Here is a 19,679-nt window from a genome sequence, read left to right on the forward strand (position 1 = left end):
GGTATACTGACCTTGTATTTATTCACCTTGATAAATTCACTTATGAGTTTTAATAATTTGTCTAGATATTCTTCTGGATTTGCTATTTATGTAATCATGTATTTTATAAATAATGACAAGTTTTTTTCCTGTGATAACCTTATACCTTTCATTTCTTTTTTCATGCCTTTTTGCACTAGCTGGGACCCCCAGACACTGTTGTTCCATTCCCAATTTCTGAGAAAAGTTTTCAATAATTCACCATTAATGATAATGTTTGTAGATACTTAATCTGAAGTTCCTATCTAGGAACAGAAGCTTCTACCTTACTAAAAGGTTTTCTTTTTGTTGTTGTTTTTACCGAATGGTATTTAACTCATTTGAACGTATTGATATGATTTTATGTGTTTTCTCCCTTTTTCTGTTATTGTCAATTATATTGATTTATTTTTGATTGCTAAAGCACCATTACAATTCATGGAATAAAACTGACAACTTATTTTAACACATTGCTCTATCTGGTTTGCTGATATTTTGTTCAGGAATTTTTTCTTTTTTTTCAGGGTTCTAGACTATAAATTTTATTTTGGGTCAAAAAAGTTCAAAATCTCAGGAAGAATTATAGCCAAATATAAATTACCCTGAGGTCTGTGAGGATTCTATTTGCAAACAAGCATTTGTCATCATCAAGATATTGCAGTAGCAAGAGATACAAACCCTAGAAAACTTGATTCCAGTGTCTGGCCTTCAACCTTTCCCAATTTTCTCTGCAAGATACATTTCAGAATAAATGTAAAATTAAATCTCATGATTATTCTTAATGTTCTTTGAACATTAAGACTCCTATGCACAGAGACATATGAATCCCTGACATTTTAATCTCAGAATTCTCAAGATTTCGATTCATTATATTCTGGTTGTAACTAGAACAATTTGATCCAAGATGAAGGAGCCAGGTGGAAAAACTTAGGCTCAGGAATTAAGTCCTAAAGAACTGGCTTATTCATATCACCCTATCCTCTTTAGAAAGATACCCTTCAAAATCCAGGCCCCACCAAAACGGAATCTTCCCTTTTGAGCCCTATTAGGGGTACATTCTCCTATTCACTGTAAAATTCAGAGTGCAAATAGGCTTTTCAACAGCTATTTCAATCATCAACAGGTATCATTTTCACTTTACAAATGGAAATACTATCTCTACCATTCACTTTTCGAGAGGAGTCAGCAGGAACCCATGCCTTCATATTCTTAACTCCTAGAACCTGTTAGGGTAAGTTCCCAATGTACAGGGAGGGGTGTAGAGATACCACCAAAGGACCTACACTCAGACTACAAGAGGAAGGCATTTGTTAGCATTTAATGAACTTCGCTCCATGGCCTCAAGCCACCAGGAAACAGTGCTACCCCCAACCCCCCACCCCCCTTAATCTTCTCAGCTTTTCTGCTGAAGCATTTGGCCTTCACGATGACAGGCTGCTTTGGGAGCCTACCCTTCCCAGAACTTTGTAGTAGCCTGATCATGTCACATCAATGATCAGAGCCATTCCAGTCTTGTTTTTGGCAGCATTTACCTGTGTCTGTTCACTGACCATGGTCCACAATTTGTCAAGGTTGACAGTTGGGCAGAAGCTCTGGTTCCATTTAAGCGGTAATGCCTCATATTAACTTTCCCAAAGGAACCGCGTGATATTTGTCTAAGTTGATCCTGAGGGGGATGCATGCCACCAGCATTACCCCAGCCTCTGGCATGTGTCTGGTGCTTGCAGATACTACAGTGGCGGCTGTGGCTCACGTGGCCCTGAAGTTTCCAGGTCTCCCTCAGTCTGGATGTCATGGCAGCGGCCCAGACAAAAAAAAGCTGGGCTTTTTTTTTTTTTTGTGTGATTGGTAAGGGGATCGCAACCCTTGGCTTGGTGTCATCCGCACCATGCTCAGCCAGTGAGCGCACCGGCTGTCCCTATATAGGATCCGAACCCACGGAGATAGCACCGCTGCGCTCCCAGCGCCGCACTCTCCTGAGTGAGCCACGGGGTCGGCCCAAGCTGGGCTTTTTTTCATCTGTGCTGATGAAAGAGTTCATGTGTGATTTTAATTAATTTTAATATTATTCCCAGATTTTAGTATCAAGTTTTCGTTAGCCTCAGGGGGAAAAAAAATGGGAAGCGTTTCCTCTGTTTTTAAATCAACTGGAAGCATTTGTGTTAGGTTGGCATTATTTCTTCCTAAATATTTGGAAGCATTCACTGTTGAAGTCAACATGAGAGGATGTTTCTTTGTGCAAAATTTTGAATCAATTTTTAAAATAAATATAGAATTAATTAATTTACTAGTTATTCTGACAACTTTGGCAAGTGTCTTTTTCAAGGAATTTGTAAATTTCACCTAAATTGTCAAACGTATTTTTGTAAAGTTATTCAAAATATTTTATTATCTTTTGAATATCAGGAGGACCTGTAGTGATGTCCTTTTGTCATTGCTGTTACTGGTATCAATTAAGTCGGGTTTCTCTCTTATTTACTTGATAAGCCCTGTGGGTAGTTAGCAATTTTATTCTTCGAAAATGAAAAACAAGTTTTCACTTTGTTAAATTTCTCTTTAGTATGTTTGCTTTCTATTTGTTAAACTGATTTCTGCTTTTATTTTTATTATTTACATTTTTTGTATTTAATGTACTGTTCCTTTTTCCAGCTTCTTGAGATGGAAACATACATGTTGATTATCAGCCTTTTTTCTCTTCTAAAATAAGAATTTAAGACTATAAACATGTCTCAAAGGAACATTACTTTCATGGCATTCCAAAAGTTTTGATATGCTGTGTCATGCTGTATTTAGCACATATGGATTTCTTCTTTAACTCATGCATTATTGAACAGTATATTGCTTAATTTCCAAAAGTTGGAAATTGTATAGTTATCCATGCTATTATTTCATAGTTTAATTTGGTAGTGGCGAGGCCTATTCTCTGGATTATTCAATTATTTGAAATTAAGATTGGCTTTTGGTACATATTCAGTATGCATTTAAAGATAATGTATATTTTATCATAATTGTATACACTGTTTGATTTATGCCAATAAGTCATTTGTCATGTTGTTAAGATTTTCTATATTCTCACCATTTGTTGTTTGTTTATCACCTATGAATAATGGTGCATTAAACTCTCTCACATGCTTTTGGAATTGTTTATTTCACTTTTTACTTTTGCCAACTTTTGTTTCTATCTACAATAAACTACATATGTTATGTCACTGGAAATTTATAATTATATATGTTGGTGCTGGTGTAACTTTTTATCAGTACAAAATATCTTTTTCTCTAGAAATTCTTCTAGTCTTGAAATATAGTTTGCCTTACATTAATGTAGTACTCAGCATCCTTTTGAATAGTGTTTTTATGGTATATCTTCTCACACCTTTTTACAGTCACTCTTTCTGTGTCCTTTTATTTAAGGTGTATCTCTAGTAAGTAGCACAGTTAGGTTTTTTTTTTTTTTTTTTTTTTTTTTTTTTTTTTTTCCTTTTTCCGTGTCTGGCAGCGGATCGCAACCCTCAGTGTTGCCCCCGTACCGGACCGGGGACCGGCAATGGGATCGCAAGCCTCGGTGTTGCTCCCGCGCCTCGCTCAGCCAGTGAGCGGGAGCCGGTCGGTATGTGGGATCCGAACCCTCAGACGGGAGCGCTGCCGCGCTTCCCAAGCGGCGCACCATCCAGTGCGCCACCGGGCCGGCCCCAGCACAGTTAGGTTTTATTTTTTAATATTTTAGTCAGAATATTTAATCCTTTTATATTTAATATAGTAGTGATTGGTGTTGATAGGTATTATCATACTATTTGTTTTCTATATAACCCACCTGTTTTATATTTGTATGTCCTTTCTTACCTTCTTTAGAATCAATAAATTATTTTTTACTAATCTAGTTCGACTCTATTATTTTGTTATACATTTTTTTCTTCATCTTTTGTGGTTACCATAGTTATTAAAACATGCCTCCTTGACTATAAACTATTTCTTCACTGGCAAGAAAATGCAAAGATCTTGTAATGATTTGACTGAACTTGTCCCACTCCCCCTTTTTGTGTTACTACTAAAATACATTTTAATTCTATATATATTGTAAAGCCCCCAAGCCATTAGTATTATTGTTACTTAACATCAATATTCATTTACATTTAGTCATATACTTACCCTTTCCCTATTCATTCCTTTTTTAATTTTTTTTTTTCCTCTGAGGTCATTTTCCTTCTGTCTGAAGAACTCTCTAATTTTTTTTTTTTTTTTTTTTTTTTAGTTTAACTCTACTAGCAACAGTTTTTCTCAATGTTTGTGTTACTATATTTTTAAAGGATGTTTCTCTGGGAATAGGATCTCCTTGTAGCATTTGCAGTATCATTTCATTGTCTTCTGGTTTTATTGTTTCTTTTAAGAAGTTACTGTCAATGCTGCTCCTCTTTTATGGCAATGTTTCTATTATCTTTATGGTACTGTCAAACTGTGGTCTCTCTCTTAAGACAATGTTTCTGTTATTTTGATGGCTATTATAGTTTTATTTCTGTTCTGGGATTTAAGCAGCTTTACTCTGGTGTGCCTAGGTATAGTTTTGGTTGCAGATAACCTTCTCTTTTGGTTTGCAAAACTTCTGAACTCTATGGTTGATGTTTTCCATCATTTTTTGAAACTTTGTGGCCATTATGTATTCAAATAACACTGCCAGTCCATTCTTTCTCTGCTCTTCTTATGAAACCCAGTTATATGCACATTTTATCTTTTCACTATGGCTTCTGTTTCCTTTTTTTTTTTTTTTTGGTATTTTCATTTTTTTCTGTTCTTCAGTTTGCATGATTTCATTAATTCATTTTGCAGTTCATTATCTTCTTTTCTGCCATGTCTAGTCTCCTCTTATACCCATCTTGGAGTTCTTAATTGAAATTATTTTATTTTTCAGTCCAAAATTTATCTTTACACCTTCCAATTTGCTGGTGAAAATTCTCAATTTTTATCTATTTTCTCTATTTTTTCCTTTCTTTTTTACTTAAAAGTTCTTGCCTGTTAGTTTCCAATGCATTTATCATGTGTTATTCTTTTTCTTTTTTTCCTTCATTTTTTAATCCTGTGTTTCAAATTCACGTAGTCTTGTCTTTTGGTTTATCTAGTAATTTATAATTAAATGTTTGTCATTCATAAATTTTTTGCTACTGTAGCGTCTCCATGTGATATAATCTTCCTGCAGAGAGGGTTCATCTTTTTTTTTTTTCCCCTGTGAGGTAGATAGACTGAGGGCTTTATTTACCCTGGGACTGAGCTAAGTCAAGACTGCTGCTGCTTTGGGTTAATTTTTTTTTCTTCTATTTCTGGTTTGCTTCTGTTTGGTGTATCCATGTACTACTTCCATACTAGAGCTTAGTTTATTCACTTGGGTTGTTCTTTATGGTAGGCCATGAAATTATATTTTTGTCTACTCAATTTGACAGGAGTGCCAAACTATCCCATTTTTCAAAGCTGTTGAGTTTCTTAGCTCTCACCTGTGCAAACTTGGAAATTGGCAAATATCCTTTGAGGAAACTTTTCAGGGCCGTTCTCCCTCTTTCTTCTCATTAGGATTTTAGCCCCATAGAACTCAAAACCTCTGCTTTTCTTTTCTTTCTTTTTTTTTTTCTGTCCCCAAGTTCATTCTGCTACATGAGGAAAGCCTGGATTCTTATCCTGAGGCCAGAATTGGCAGATATCCTCAGAAAACAAACAAACAAAAAACTACATCAGTCTACGAGCTTACTGCTCTTAAGTTTTGTTCATCCAAAATCTTCAATGTCCTTAGTCCTCTTCCTTCCGCAGTTCCCCTAATGCACTTAAACAAGTTGTTTTAGTCTGTTCGGGCTGCTGTAACAAAATAATATAGACTCTGTAGCTTATAAACCACAGAAATTTATTTCTCACAGTTTTGGAAATTGGTAAGTCCAAGATCAAGACAAAAGGTTTCTGGCTTATAGATGGTGTCTTTTTACTGTGTCCTCACATGGTGGAAGGGGCAAATGAGCTCCCTTGGGTTTATTCTCTAAGGGCACTAATTCCATTCATAAGGGCTCTGTCCTCATGATATAATCCCCTCCCAAAGGCATCATCTTCTAATATCATCCCCTGGGTGGTTAATATTTAAACGTAAGTTTGAGGTGGGGGAATAACAAACATTCAGGCAATAGCACACATGTGTTTTTTTTTAATTAATAAACTTCACTTTTTAGAGTAATTTTAGGTTTACAGAAGAATTGATTAGAAAGTGCAGAGAGTTTATATACATTTTTAAAAAAATCTCTTTTTATTGTTCTCAACAGGAATGTTTTGTCTATTGCAAGGTATTTCATCATACCAGTCATTGGAATTACATCTGAAGCAATACTTCTTGAAGTGATAAATATATTAAAAAGGAAACATTTAAAAGCTATATAGAAGTTCTCCAAGTTGTAATAATATACTCATATACTTAAATAAAATACTGGGAAAATATTTTCAGCAAACATAAAAAGGGTGAATATCTATATTATACAAAGAGCTCATAGAAGTTAATAATTAAAATATTAATACCTCAATAGCTATGTAAGTAGTTGATAAAAAGTGTTAATGAAGTAAATTTAATAAATACTCAAGAATTTGGTAAAATGATTAATTTATAAAAATGAAAATAAAAGTAAGCATTTTTTTGCATATTAAATCAGCTCTGATAGCTGCTAGATATGACTTCCTTGGTATTGGACCCTGATTCTTTTATTTTTTTTATTTTTATTTTTTTCCTTTTTGTCTTTTTTCATGTCTGGCAACGGATCGCAACCCTCAGTGTCGCACCCGTACCGGGCCGGGACCGGCAACGGGATCGCGACCCTCGGTGTTGCGCCCGCACCTCGCCCAGCCAGTGAGCGGGAACCGGTCTGTATGTGGGATCTGAACCCTCGGCGGGAGCGCCGCCGCACTTCCCAAGCGGCGCACTATCCAGTGCGCCACCGGGCCGGCCCCTGGACCCTGATTCTTAATGCTAGCTGTTAGCTGGATATTGCTTTAAATTGGAAAACAATGTCTTCAAATCCTGGTGCTACTATCTGTTTTACCACAAAAATTACCACCATCTTGAAATTGCTGCTGCTCCACTCCAGTCTACCAGCTTATACTTTGACATCATTGTCAGAACAAATCATGTCTGAGCTTGCTATATCCTCTTCAAACATGATTTGGTTTGCTCACCACCCTCCTTGGTGTTCAGTCTAATCAAATGAATTCCTTATGCTTTCCCTCCCCATTCCTGACTTTCTTCTCTCTACATACCAAAATCCTATCATTACTAATATTGAAGCATATATGGGTTACTATAATATTTACTGTATATATGGTAGTGGTAAAATCGGCAATTTCAAGACTGTTAGTGCCAGAGCAAACTAGTGAACTACATTAGGAAAGCAGAATAATATAATGAAAATAACTATACTTTCAAAAATAAGAGAATAGTTAGGGAAATTATTTATTACTTCATATATTTTAATAAACACAACATCTATTACACATACTATTTTAAGTGACATACAAAAATATTTAGAAAATCATGGGTAAAATAAAGACATAAAAATCAAAAAGAAAAAAGGTGTAGGGAAAATAAAATCAGAGGTAAGGTTAGTACAAAAACCATGCATGGGATATTCAGTTACAGGGTTTTGGAGATACACTGGCCTCTGCTTCTCAATCTTCTTGCTGGCCAAAAGAAAAGAGAAGCACAATCAATTATAATACCCACAAGTTTCTGAAAGGTAAAACAAACCAATTGATTAGGATCAATCTGAGACTTGAGATTAATTTTCTGCCATAGGTAAGTTCCTTCCCAACTAGATGAAATAATTTTCAGAAAAAAAATTTTGAACAAAATCCTTTTTCAAAAGAAGTCTTACACAAATCCCTTCTATCTAAATATGTAAGATATACACGATTTAAATATATTTAAATACTATTTAAGTCAGTAAAATAGATAAAATGGACTTGCTCAGATATAGGGAACTTGGTATGATTTTCTTGGCAAAGAGAGGTCTTAAAAAGAATGCAAAAGTGCAAAGTAGTGGAAAGACCATCAACTTTCAGGTTAGGCAGATGAGTACAGACACAAATTCAATTATTTACTGCATGAGACTAAGCAAATTACTAACCTATTCAAATCTCAGTTTCCACAGCTTATTCCTTCTTTATAAGGTTATGAAGCTTAAATAAATGAGAAAAAGTATGTAAGCACCTGGTACATTGAATATGCTAAAAAAATATTGATTTCCCTCCTTCTCAGCTTTTGGTGATTTGTATTTCCAACATCTTCTTAAGTTGATTTTGTTATTATAATATGTTTATATATTAATTTATAGATAAGAGCCTTTTGTAGATCAGGGTCTATTAAATAATTAATTAATGATTAGGGTCCTAGTATTTGTGTCAGGTGCTCTGCCAGGAGCTGTACTACATGCTAGTATAAAATTATGATTATTATTTGTAGTTATATTCTTTCATACATAACGTGAAGGACTTGCATCTTTTTTTATTGACTTGTGTTTTCAGCAGTTTATCTCTTTTAATGGTCTTTTGAAGAGCCAGCATTCAAATTTACTTATCATTCAACTGGGTTTTTTTCTCATTTATAAATTATTAATCTACAATTTTATCTTTATTAATTCTCCCCTGCTTTTCTTATATTCATTTAAGAGAATTATTTCTAGCCTCTTGACTTGCATGATTAATTCATTTATTTTCAATCTTTCTTGTTTAAAATAATTTAAGCATTAAATTTTCTTCTGAATATACATTTGGCAGCATCCCACTAGTTTTAAGCCCTCTGTAATTATAATTTTGATTTCATATGTTTATCTAAGTGTAGAGAATTTTTCCTTTTAGAGTAGCCAAAACTACTGGTTGCCCCAGGACCTCAATAACTATTATCCCCTTCTTATACAGTAATATATTTTTAGCTGAGCACATGACCACCAACCTACAGGGTACTGTTGCCCAGCCTCTCTTGTAGCTCGGTGTTGCTGTGTAACTAGGTTCCAGGAGGAGATGTAAGTGAAAGTGATGAAATGAGTAATGCAAACTCTTACTCTGAAAGGAAAAATGTGTGTCTTCCTCTTCTTAATGCCTGAAATGCAGACATGAAGGAGAGAGGAGCTGGAAAGCTACCTTGAACTCCAAGGTGGGAATGGCAGGTTGAGTTGTGTGGAATAAGCAAATAGAAGCAGCCTGGGTCCCCGACACCAAGGAGCTGCCCTATCTACCCCGATGGTTTATGAAAGAATTGTTTGTAAGAGAGAAACAAACATCTATCATGTTTAAGAACTTTATTTTGAGGCCCTGCATCAGCAGAAGTAATGATATCATAAATAACCAAGTTAATAATTTTTAGTTTCATTGCATTATTATCAGAAAATACAGAATGTATAATTTCTGCCCAGAAATATGTTAGGATATTTTTAGTTGCCTAATGGATGATACAGTTTTGTTCTTATATTGTTTGTTAGTTTTTAAAGTTATATAACTGTGTGTGTATAAGTTTTGTATGTATTTATACATTATTCAATCCATCCAATCAGATTACTTTCCATATTGTGCTCTATAAAACACTGATGCTATTGAATATTAATAGGTTCACCTCATAATAAAAAGTTTAATAGTTCATATATGCTCTGCTTCCTGTTTTTATTGTAGTGGTTAATAACAAAGAGTCTGCACCACATTGTCAAATCCTAGCTCCTCCATTTACAGGCTTTGTGAATTTGGGCAAGTTATTTAATCTTACTTTTCCTCAGTTTCCATGTCAGTAAAATAGGGAAAATAATAGTATCTACCTCATAGGATTGTTAGGATGATTGTAAAATGTATGTATGTTAAGCACTTAGAATAGTACCTGGCAGAAAGTAAGCATATTTTAAAATAGCTACATATTGATACATTGAATGTAAGAAGCTCTGAGAAGTAATGAAGGAATGGAATCTGCTTAATATTACTTATCCTATCATTTATCAAACTTATTTGAATGGGTATACTTTGGTCATGGCTACTCAGAGGCTAAAAAATCTTTTCCATGGGATATTGGTTTTGGAAATGCTTAACTAGATTATTCAGACTCACTGCATATTGGGAATTCCTCACCTTAAGATGGGATACATGAATGCTATTTAGGTCTTTGAACCTATTGAAAGTGATGTGAGTTCTGAGTGTATAAGCCTGTGGACATATTTCTAAGGAAAAGATCCATGGAGCTTATTTGATTCTCAAATTTCTCCATATGTACTTTTATGCTTAACTGAAATGTCAGAGACTAAAAATAATATGTCTTCTACTGTTTTATTCTTTTTTGTTGTTGTTTCTGGTTGATCTTCTCAAGTTCATCCTGTACATAATCATTAGGCTTTTTGGAGTGTCTATGGATTTTCTTTCTTTTACCATAATTTTTAATTTCTTATAATTATTTCTTGTTTTAAGTCATTCTCTTACTATTTAATCTGAACATTTTCTTTCAACATAGCTTTCTCCTTCCGTTTTATAAAATTCGATGCTTTCTTGCATACATTTGTGAATCCTAATTGTTTTCTAATATTTCCTTCTGGTTCCTGTAGCAAATTGTTTTCAGAAACAAACTTTTCTGCTAGGTTATACAGATGCTGTTTACTTTCCATTGTTTTGTATCGTTATTTCACATACTTAGGTTTGACTTTATTTTTATCATTCTTAAACAAGACAATATCTAACCACATTTCAAGTGTGTCAGTTTAGATGAGAAGCAAATTTTTTTGTCCAAGCATATTTTCCAACAGTGATTTTGAATAACCTGTTCAGATATAAATTTGGTGGGGAGGATGATACATATATATTTCCCATACATTTCACAATTTCTATAGGTTTTACCTAGTCCTCTCTTCATTTAAGAACATCTTTTTATACCAGTGATTGATACTCTGACACTCCAAAATAAGGCAAATGTCTTTGCATAATATATAATTAATCAGAATACATAGTTACCAGAGTTTTTCTGAATTTCCACCAATTTCTTCTAGGATTTAACGATAGATTTTATATCTCTGAGAACCACTGTGTCATCTCCAGGATCCTCCTCCTATTCATTCTGAGTTTTGGAAAGGTGTAGGTGGGATGTAGTAAATGAAACAATATTTAGACCAATTCAAGTAGTAGTAGTTGAGCGGTAGAAAATGGCTAGTGCCTTTCTTCTAGATGAAATAGTCTCTAAGGGAGGATTTCAGGATGTTTCAAGGAATGAATCCTTCAGCCAGGCATGCCTTGGTTCTCAAATCAGTAGCTCCAAGTTACCACAGTATAAAACAACAAATGCCCCCCTTCCCCCAAAAATATTCTGTTTCTCTTCCTGTATTCAAAACTTCAGTTGATGTCACCAACTTTCTTCAAGTGCTCTCCACTGAAAACTTGGAAAGTATCATGAGAAGTCACAGGGTATAGTGTGAAGCGCTAGATATTTATAAGCAGATTGTCTGGTTTCTAAACCCAGATCTGAGTATTCAATTTGTCTGAATCTTCATTCTCCATGTTGTAATCATATCTTCCCTACCAGTGCCAAATGATTTTCAGGATGATTAAATAGGAATATAAAATATTTTGAAATTACAAACTTTAAAAAACACATATCAAAAATTTGCAGGATGCAGCTAAAGGAGTGGTTAAAGGGAAATTAAAGCATCAAATGCTTTTAAAAGCATTTTCTTTTAAAAAGAAAGGTCTCAAATTAATGTTATAAGTGTCTATCTTAAGAATATATACCCCCCCCAAAAGTTATAACTTAAATTCAAAGCAAGCAGAAGAAAGGAAATAATAAAGAGCGAGAACCAGTGAAATAGAAAACAAAAACCAACAGAGGAAAACCAATGAAACTGAAAGCTGACTCTTTGATATGAGCAATAAAATTAATAAATCCCTTGCCAGACTGGTCAAGAAAAAAATAGAAGACACAAATTACCAATGTCAGAAATGAAAGAAAGGATATCACCACAAATACCATAGATATTAAAGGAATATGAAGAGTATATTATAACAACTATTGCCAATAATTTTGATGACTTTGATGAAATAGATAAAATCCTTGAAAAACAAAAACCCTCAAAGCTTACTGAAGAGGAAATAGATAACCTAAATAGCTCTATACCTATCAAAGAATTGAATTCATTGCCTCACTAGTGAATTCTACCAAATAGTCAAGGAAGAAATAATAGCAATTCTCCACAAACTCTTCGATAAAACAGATAAGGCAGGAAGAAATTTCAACTCAGTTTATTAGGGTGACATTACCCTGATACCCTTACCAGACAATGACAGTAAAAGAAAGAAAATTTCAGACAATATTACTTATTAATATAGGTATAAAAACTGTAACAAATACTAATTACTAATATCTTTACTTATTTTAGATGTTTTAACATCTATTTGACTGCACAGTATTTTTATTTCAATCTCTGCAACTTCACCTATCTCTTGCTTTCCATTCATTCTGTTCTCCTAGTTCAGAATCTTAATACCTACCATCCCATTATAGTAATAACTTTCCAACTTGTCTCCATGTCTTCACTCTATTCTTTTCAATGCCTTCCATCAGTTTCCTTCCTCAACCCAATATCTCATTGTGTTACTCAAAGGTTTGAGTGTTCAAAGATTTTTAATAGTTTTACAGGTTTATTTAATACAATTAATACCCCTGAATCCAACATCCGAAATTCATTACTATAGTCAACCTACTTTTTTGGATGTTTGTATCACTATAAATAGTGTGGTATGCTCAGTGAGGGCAACTCCATCATCTTGCTCCATCTTTCTAACATTAGTGCCTTTGCTATATTGTTTCCTCTATATGAAATCTTAGCCTATTAAAATCTTACTTCTTCTTCCCCCCAATTTTAATCTCTCCATCTTTATGCTCCCGGGGTATTTGGTTTTAACACTTACCATATTTCCTTCTATATGATAGCTGAATATTGCACTTATTGTTAGTTACATATTTGGAAAATAGCAGATGTTACCAGATCTTATTGCCTTTCAATAGGTGTTTCCTGGCTTTGTAATACGACTATATAACTTAAGAAACTATGCTAATGATTCTGTTTTCTTGTTATTTAAAATAGCATTGTACACACACAAATGCTAGATTAATAACAAATATTTATTGATGGTGAGATCAGATCGATTTAGTAGCAGATTAGAAAAAAGCTTGACATATCTACCCCTTCTTCCAGATGTAAGCATCATTTGGAAATATCTGATCTTGTTTCACTGCCTCTGTTTAGCAGCATCTTTTAAACTGAAACCACACATGTCAGAATCTGGGGATTTTCTTCATTTGTGATTTTCTTCATTGTGATTCTGTAATTTTCTTGTCCAGTGAGTAATAAAAACATATTCACACTTCTGTTTAGCTCATGGCTGTCCTTACTTAGATCCCTGTTCATCCTCAATCCTCATTTCCTCTCTCAATTCTGGGCTTGTTGTAAGCATGTTTCTTCTATTCAGTAGAACTTTCTTAATGCAGATAACCATAACATTGACTGTAAATATTAAAAACGTTCTCTCATCTAATACATACACAACTTGGGACACTGAAGTTCCCACTCAGTCACAGAAGTATTATTTATTTTTCCATTTATTGTAAAACATACACATCACTAATGTAAATATATACCCACTCATATACACCCAGAGGCAACACATTTTAGCATAATCTCTTATGCTGCCTAGAAAATTCTTGCCTTCAGTTTGAGTGAACATAGTTTAAGAATACTCCTCTAAATATTTCATTTAATATGCAGGCACTTTCACTCTTTTATTGCTCAGGTCTACATTCAAAAGTCACATGACTAAGAGGCATTATAAAAAAACATAAAAACATTTGATATGCAACAAATTGCCTTTCATATTTTTTTAAAAGTCAGATATTGTTTGTATACTAGACACACAGAATATAGAATACTAGCAATAGAGATCAAATCACAGATTTGCTTCACACAATCACCAAAAATGGCATCAGTGGCCATATCTTCTGACCGTGGCTAATCCATAAAATAGAAAAATAAAATAAAAACCATAATTTTCATTAAGTTCAAATAAGAAGCATGCCTGAGAGTTATAATTAATAGGCATATTTGCACTTATAATTAATTTTAAAAATATTTATCGAGCACCTTCATGTGCCAAGCATTATTCAGTAGAAGATGAGCATTTTTAAGCAAAAGATACCAACAAATTCAGTTTTAATTTTAAAGCGACTACTTTACTAGAAAAATGTAATCAATAATTTGTCTCTCAGCCTCAGAACAATTAAGGTGTCCCTGTTTCCAAATACCCAGTTGGAGAGTTTCCAACTTTCCTACATCTCTATTGTATTATGAATAATGTTTCTAGCTCACTAATTTTGCTGCTAATCAAACACTAAAAAGAGATTCTTTATACTTTCAGATATGCTTTGAAAAAAGCCCTCCCAACATATGCACAAGGGAATTATAAGTTCATTAGTATACAGTTTTTCAAATCTTAGATTCATGGTTCATTATGTTACCTTAGAGATAAAAATACAATTTACACTTATATGACAGTAAAAAGAATTAGAATTAACATCTGATTATGAGTTTTAATTTTGAAATTAATCTACAGGCATCTCTAATTTAAATACTTCAAATCAAAAACTACCTTTAATATTTTATCACAAACAATACTTAAAACCTAAATTGCATCCACTTAGAGTAATGCTTTCCAAAAACATGCAGCATTTCTGGATTTTCAAAAAGAATTTCCATATTTTATAACATAGATTCTAATGTAGACAAAGCTAAAACTATACATACTTCGCATTTTAGAAACATTAACCATGCATCTTATTTAATTTATTTCTTTCTCAGTTAAAGCTCGTGGCTACATGTTTCAATGGGAAGTGGATTGACTGTAATCCAGTGATATGACATTCCACTTTAAATCACAGAAGCACATATCACATCAATTCCGGCCATAGGGAATACCTCATGTAGTTACTACATGCCACTAAAGCCTAAATTAGCACTGAGACCAATCCAGGAAATTTAAGTAAACACTAGGCCCTCTAAAAAACTACCTAATTTGGAAAGGCTTCCATCAATTTCTATAAAGGTGTGTAGAATAGAATATCCAGGTTGTTTGCTAGAAGAAATACTAACCCAGCTCATCCTCCTAGGAATATAAGTTGGACAGACCCGATAGACCTGCTTTTCTGGCCCTAACTCCACCATAACTGTTTACCAGGCATGGGTGGTTCCCACTAGATAGTATTTGTGTATTTTGTTTGGGTTTTTTTTGTTTGTTTTTGACTGCTGGCCATTAAGGGGATCTGACCCTTGACCTTGTTGGGTTACAAGGCAGTGTTCTCAACTGAGCTAACTGGCCAGACTGGATAGTATTTGTATAAACAAATTCTTCGCTTACAAAGCTTATAAAGGTAATAAATTCCAACAAGATAATTGTCTCTTAGTTCCTGTGACACTCTCTATGCAATTGCAAATAATATTATGAAGTACACCAACACAGGATACTCTAAGAGAAATGTGGGACTGAAATAAGAATTGGGGAAGATCTTTCCATTTTATTTTTCATCCAATAATTCCTTTAGTACCTTTAGGACTCAATAATTCCTTTAGTACCTTTCTGAATTATTTTTCTTTTTTTTTTTTCCCTTTTTGTCTTTTTTCGTGACCGGCAACAGATCGCAACCCTCAGTGTCGCGCCCGTACCGGGCCGGGACCGGCCACGGGATCGCAACCCTCGGTGTTGCTCCCGCCCCTCACTCAGCCAGTGAGCGGCCGGTCTGTATGTGGGATCCGAACCCTCGGCGGGAGCGCCACCGCGTTTCCCAATCAGCGCACTATAGCAGTGCGCCACCGGGCCGGCCCACTAAATTATTTTTCTGAAACATCTTTTCTCATCACAAGGAGACACATTCAAATACATAAGGAAATACTCTACTATTTGATACCCAGTAAAAACATAAAAAATCATGTACAGAATATGAAATTGAAAAGAGAAAAACATACACACACACACACACACACACACACACACACCAGCATAAAAAAATTGTTGAGGAAAGTCATTACAAACAACATTTTTCAGGTTATCAAAGGTTATGTGTGCAAAAAACTATATATCTCTTTACTTAATGTATCATGAAAGAGCCCAGGATGATTATCAAAGTTATATGATCAAAGAATTTGACTTTTTGGTCAAGAAGATTAGATGTTATTAAGACATCATAAGAAAGCATTTGACTAAACTGCAAAAGAAAAGTACTTGCTATCATTTATAATTATTTTTATTTGAAAATTATAAAATGTGAATTTAAAAACCTCTTTGGAATGCTAGAGAAAGCTGCTGAAAATACTGGATGTTGATAAGACTTTTTATGATTTTGTCAAATCTCTCCCCCTTCTACTCTGAATTGCTTACAAATTTATAATTCTGAAACATGGTCTAACCACATAATTTCCTTGCTATGTTATCTTTGAGTAATTTCTTAAAAATCCTTTTCAGTTTTGTGGGTGAATTCAGCGGGCAAGGCAGCTGTGGACGACAGGGAGGTTGAGAAAGCTAGGCGTCTCCTTCCATGTAGGCTCAGGGCCTCTCACACTCCATGGTGCTTCTCACATGGGCTTTCTAGAAGCATAGCTGAACTTCTTGCCTGGAGACTCTGGGATCCTATGAGTACAAACGTGAAAGCTTACAGACTTCTTAAGGCTTAGGCCTGGAACTGGCACAGTGTCACTCTGACATACTCTTTTGATTAAGCACGTCTTTGGTCCAGATCAGATTCAAGGGGAAAATGTTGCACACAAGGGGGTGAACACCAGGAAACTGGTTCACTGGGGGCCACCAATGGATTGACTACACAGGGTTTAATCACTCCTTATTGAATTGTTGTATCCTGGTCTCTAATTGCTGGAGGAAAAAAGAATTTAGGATTTTGGCAACATGCAAAATTCAAATAAACGGAAATTAAATGCTTTGGTATGTACAGAGTGTAACTTGGTTATTCTTTTGACAAAGTTCTACTTCACCACTATTTAAGCTATAATTCCTACCAATGGGAGTTAAATTAAGAAATATTCACTTTTTCCTATATTAATTCCTGGTTTATAATATTAGGTCATACTTTATAACGTTAGCATACTGTCTTACATAGTTTGAATAAACGTGCAAAGCACTGGCTTCTTTCCCTTACCTGAATGTTGATTTGGAGTTGGTTTCAATTTCATATTTTGTGTGACCTCAGAAGACAATTCATTAGCATCAAATAGAAAAAACACTTAATCCAAGCATGCCAAATAATGAGCTTGCTGGATTAATATTTAAAAATACAAAAATTACTTGTCATTTTTTAACCGCAATGCAATATTAGTCCTAACAGCTATTAATGAATAACTTCAGAGTAAAGTGGGAACTTGAACCCCACCCTTCAAATTTCACCCTCTGCATATATTTATAGGAAAAATAAGTGTGCTGGTTGGCATCTTCTGATTGTAAAGATTCACTTTGGTAATCTAAATAATGTTATGTAGTCAGAGTGAACATACAAAATATAAATGAGGAAAACAATAATCTCAAGGGACTCAGTACTCATCATAAAGAGATTATAACATATACAGTTCCCAGAGATGATTTAAGACTCAGGACAGCTCCAGGAAGGAGATCTTGTCACCCATCAGTCACAGAAAGCTGTCAGTTAACCACTATTTCCTTTCCATACTTGCTTTTATCACTTGCAAGTTTCTAACTACCTTTTACCTTTTCTATCTTTTGTTTTCTATTTACCCATATGCCTGTCTATTATTTTCACCTGAAATGTTCAGTGACCTTTGGAATAGGACATTTCTTAATTGTGCAAGACTCTTCCACACACTGCACAATATTGATTGGTCCTCACACACTAAACACTTGCACAACACATGGTCACTGTGACAACTGAAAGTACCGCAACACTTTGCTAACTCCCCTGTAGGATGACATCTCTCCTACCCATACTCAGGTAAGAACTACATAGGGCAACATAAGCTTCCTGTTTCCTCTCTGGCTAACAAATAGCTAGATGTTATGGTATGTAACAGATAGAAGCTTACAAATATTGGTTGCAATTCATACAATATTTATTTGGTTGAATAAAAATGAGGACTGTAATCTTATCACATAATCCAACAATAGTGCTTCTAGGTATTTAACAAATTGATATGAAAAATGTATGTCCATACAAAAATCTGTACACCATGCACATGAAAAGATGCTCAACATTAGTCATTAGAGAAACAAAAATCAAAATCACATGAGATACTACTTCACACCTAGTAGATGGCTATAATAAAAAAGATGGATAATAAAAAGTGTGTTAGAGAGGATGTAGAAATTGAAACCCTTATACATTGCTGTTGGGAATATAAAATGTTACAGCTGCTTTGGAAAACAACACTCTGGAAGTTCCTCAAAGAACTAAGCATAGAATTACCATATGATCCAGCAATTCCACTTCTAGATGTTTACCTGAGAAGTGAAACACATATTCATGCAAAAATTTGTACATAAATGTTTATAGTGGCAATATTCTTAATAGCAAAAAAGTGGAAACTACCCAAATGTCTATCAACTGATGAAAGGTCTAACAAAGTGTGGCACATCCATATAATGGAAAAATATTCAGACATAAAGAGGAATGAGTATTGATTGATCCATGCTACACTATGGATAAACCTTGATAATGTTACACTAAGTTAAAGAAGCCAACACAAAAGGTAACATATTGTATGATTCCATTTACATGAAATGTACAGATAGGCAAAGTTATAAGAGATGGAAAATAAATTAGTGCTTCCCAGGTGCTGAAGGCAAGGGAGAATATGGAGTTACTGCTAATGGGTACAGGGTTTCATTTTGGGGTGCTGAAAATATTTTGGAATTGGATAATGGTGATGCTTTCACAACACTGTGAATGTATTAAAAAACACTGAAATATACATTTTAAATTGGTGAATTTTGTGGTATGTAAATTTTTTTAAATGACAAAGTTAAAAATCAATTCTGCACGAGTGTTTACAGAAGCTTTATATATAATTACCAAAAACTGGAAGGAACCAAGAAATTTTTCCGTAGGTGAAAGGTTAATCAAACTGTGGTACATCCACACAGTGGAACACTATTCAGTAATAAAAAGGAATGGGCTATCAAACCATGCAAAAACACACATAAATCTAATATGAATATTACTAAGTGAAAGAAATCAGTCTGAAAGGCTACATACTGTATGATTCCATTAATATGACATTGTGGAAAATGCAAAACAATAGAGTTAGTAAACAGACCAGTGGCTGCCAGAGGTTCCAGGAGAGGGCAAGTTTGAGTAGATGAAATACAAGGGATATTTTAGGGCAATAAAACTACTCTGTATGATACTGTAATGGTAGACACATGTCATAATGCATTTCTCAAAACCTATAGAAATTTACAGCACAAAGAGTAAACCTTATTGTATGAAAATTAAAACAAAATCATTTAGGATATGTTTTAGTCCGTTTTGTGTTGCTATAACAAAACTACCTGAGACTGTATAACTTATAAGGAAAAGAGGTTTATTTGGCTTATGATTCTGGGACAGTTGCATCTGGCATGGGCCTCAG

The 19,679-nt window shown here is 34.3% G+C and overlaps 1 long non-coding RNA gene and 1 pseudogene across 1 annotated transcript in view; both read right to left on the reverse strand.

Moving 5' to 3' along the window:
- Positions 1–1,335: 1,335 nt before the first annotated feature.
- On the reverse strand, positions 1,336–1,813 carry LOC103595791 (annotated as a pseudogene).
- A 5,634-nt stretch (positions 1,814–7,447) lies between these two features.
- The window catches only part of LOC103595790, a 35,591-nt gene continuing 23,359 nt past the window's right edge, over positions 7,448–19,679 (reverse strand). The window contains exon 3 of the long non-coding RNA XR_550982.1: positions 7,448–7,707. This is a non-coding gene — a long non-coding RNA (uncharacterized LOC103595790). The remainder of the gene's footprint in view (positions 7,708–19,679) is intronic.

The sequence above is a fragment of the Galeopterus variegatus genome, unplaced genomic scaffold, assembly GCF_000696425.1.
Source record: "Galeopterus variegatus unplaced genomic scaffold, G_variegatus-3.0.2 Scaffold1847, whole genome shotgun sequence".
NCBI lineage: Eukaryota > Metazoa > Chordata > Mammalia > Dermoptera > Cynocephalidae > Galeopterus > Galeopterus variegatus.